Below are 2,821 nucleotides of genomic sequence, written 5' to 3'. Positions count from 1 at the left end.
CATTCAGCTCCAAACCCAGAAGGGTGGTCATGGCACATTTTACAGGCGTGCGCAGTCAGCGAGAGCACAAATGCTGCCTCTGTAGCTTAGACCCCTCGACCTAGTCTCTGTCTCTCTCTCTCAGGCATCTGCTTCTTTTGGATTGTGGTCAGACTCTGGGGCATTTATTCTTTGCCTTCCTTCCACTGCTCATCCTTCCCATCACATGCCTCCACATACTAGGTACTCAGAAAACTGCCTGGCAGATTTTGTAAACCCGTATGATAGATTAAGAGAGCTGCGTGTGTGTGTGTGTGTGTGTGTGTGTGTGTGTGTGTGTGTGTGGCAGAGGCAACCAGCAAGGGTAGCAGCCATTAGGAAGGAATTACATCTGTTTCCACGTTCAGTGAATACTGCCTTTTCTTAAGTCTTGACCTTTCTTTCAAAATGGGTTTTGCCAGAGTAATGGCTATTGTGAAAGCAGGGTCATTTGATCTTTACCTGTCAACCAGAAGTCTGTGCTTTCCTCAGAAATAACACATTTCTTTGTTATCACCTAGTACTTGGTCATGTGTGTCACTTTTGTTTCAACACTGATCGTAGTCTGACTTAATTCTTGTAGGGTTTCTGGTTCTCCTCCTATATTATACCCTCTTTAAGAACATGGCTCATACAGGAGTCATTTTGTTATGTCATTTTGTTATAAGTGTCAAAGGGTGACATATATGTAATTTTGTTATAAGTGTGGTCTTCCAACAGGGAAGAACTCAATAAATGCCTGTTGATTGGAGTTCAAATGAATCACCCCCTCATTCATCTTATCACCAGGTATCCTTTATCAAAAATTCTTATTCTTTCCCAGGGACCCAGGGATCTTCAGGCTCTGAGATAGGTTTCTGCTTCAACCAGAGGTCTTGCTGTACTGGCACTCAGAATGTTCTATTGCCCAAGTCTCGCTTCTGTTCCTGACTATCCTTTCACCTACCTTCCTTCCTTCTCCCTTGGGATTTATGTCTCTCAGAACTCTGCCAAATGTAAACCCCACTGTGACATTAGATATATTGCATAGTTCAGCCTTATCTTTCCTGCTTGCTTTTCTACCAGCTACTTTGCTACATGAATGATCCTGAGCATGACCTGCCATTGGTACAGGTGCCAAGAGGCCTGGCTGGCCAAGACCCTCTTCAGTTTCAGCCTGTGATATAGACTTATAATAAGAAATAGGTATTTGGTTTTCATCCTCATTTCTGGCACAGAGTTCCTAAAATGCTTACAGTCTTGTAACTGTTGAGAGCTAAAGATGTCTTTTGTTATGTTCATGAGGTGACTTTTGGACTGCACCTAAGGACTAAGGTCACCAGTGGAGCAAAATTTGTGATTAGAGGTTTGGAACTTTCAGGCCCATTCCATCCACTCCACTCACACCCCAACCTCTGAGGAAGGGTGAGGGGCTGGAGATTAAGTTCTATCACCACCGGCCAATGATTTCATCCACTGTGCCTACATAACGAAGCCACTCTAAAAACCCTCTGTAATAAACTGGTAATTTAGTGAGTAAACAAGTTTCCTGAGTTCTGTGAGTCACTCCAGCAAATTAATCGAACCCAAGGAAGGGGTCATGGGAACCTCTGATTTATAGCCAGTCCATCAGAAATACAGGTAAAAACATGGGCTCGCAGTTGGCATCCTGAGTTGGAGGGGGACGTTGGAACCTCCAGTCTGGATGCAGACATGCTTTACATGGAGTCCTATGTGGATGGTGGGGGCCGGCAGTACCCTGGTGGGGACAGCTGGGAAGGCAGGTGTATGGCTCTCAAGGATAAATGGGGTGACAGTGACGATGGGAAAGGAAAGAAAAAGAAATAAAACCAGAAATAAACTTTTCAGAAAAGAAAAAAGAGAAAAAAAAATCAAAAAGAAAGGACAGCAACAGGAAAAAATAAAAAGAGTTTAGAAGAACCTAAAGCTCTAACACCAGAGAACAATTAAAAGATAAACCGGGGCTAGGCTAAACAAATGACAGGAAGAGTCAGACCTCAAATTAGCCAAAGGAACATTTGGTGTTAATAAATAGAGCTTAAAGAATCCATGCTCTGAGCCCATTTTCAAGAGATGACTTCAATTGTTTTGAAAAGTTACTAAAAGATAAAATTACACAATATGAAATGCCACTATACCATGCAGGTTTTAGGAATCCTTCAATACAGAGGTGTGTTTTTCTTTGGAAATTGATGACTTGAAAAAGATGACCAATTCGTTCACCGTGCCTTGCAATGACAAACAGAAGCAAGAGGAGGAGAAAGAAGCAAAATGTGGTTCCTGGAGAGGGATTCAAGCCAGCCTGGCGAGTACCATGATGATGTGATGAAGGATGCGTACAGGGCTCCGAAGCCCTCACGTGACGTTTTCATCTTCTCCTGGTGTCTTCTTGTGTTTTGCGCCATCCCTTCAATGTGTAACACAACTTCCTTTCCTTTCAGTTCTGCCACATGCTGCAATCGGAAGGGCAGTATGGTACAGTACCATACTAGCTAGCTAGCTATTTAACCCTTTGACAAGTAGGGGCCAGTGTGAGAATGAGGAAGTTGAATCTTGCTGCCAAGGAGTTAAAATCTGGAAGCTCGGTTGCTTCTAAATCCCAGTTTAAAAATAAATTCTAATGTAGTTGTCATTGTCGCTATCTGACTCCACAGCAGCAGGATCACTAAATTGGAAACAAAGGTTGCAATACGACCAAAGATTGTGTAGTATTTACTACCACCGTTCTGCCTTAACCATGCCTCCTTGAACTTCTTCATAACTTGTGAAGAAAAGCAGTTTTCAGAAAGGTCATGTGGTGTGC

The 2,821-nt window shown here is 43.0% G+C and overlaps 1 pseudogene; it reads left to right on the top strand.

The window, feature by feature from the left end:
• Nucleotides 1–1,593: 1,593 nt before the first annotated feature.
• LOC113614972 (eukaryotic translation initiation factor 3 subunit J-like) lies at nucleotides 1,594–2,344 on the top strand (annotated as a pseudogene).
• Nucleotides 2,345–2,821: the final 477 nt, after the last annotated feature.

Source organism: Aethalodelphis obliquidens, unplaced genomic scaffold (assembly GCF_003676395.1).
Source record: "Aethalodelphis obliquidens isolate GAN/ISIS:26980383/991018 unplaced genomic scaffold, ASM367639v1 scaffold109, whole genome shotgun sequence".
Taxonomy (NCBI): domain Eukaryota; kingdom Metazoa; phylum Chordata; class Mammalia; order Artiodactyla; family Delphinidae; genus Aethalodelphis; species Aethalodelphis obliquidens.
This window is presented reverse-complemented; position numbering and strand designations above follow the sequence as displayed.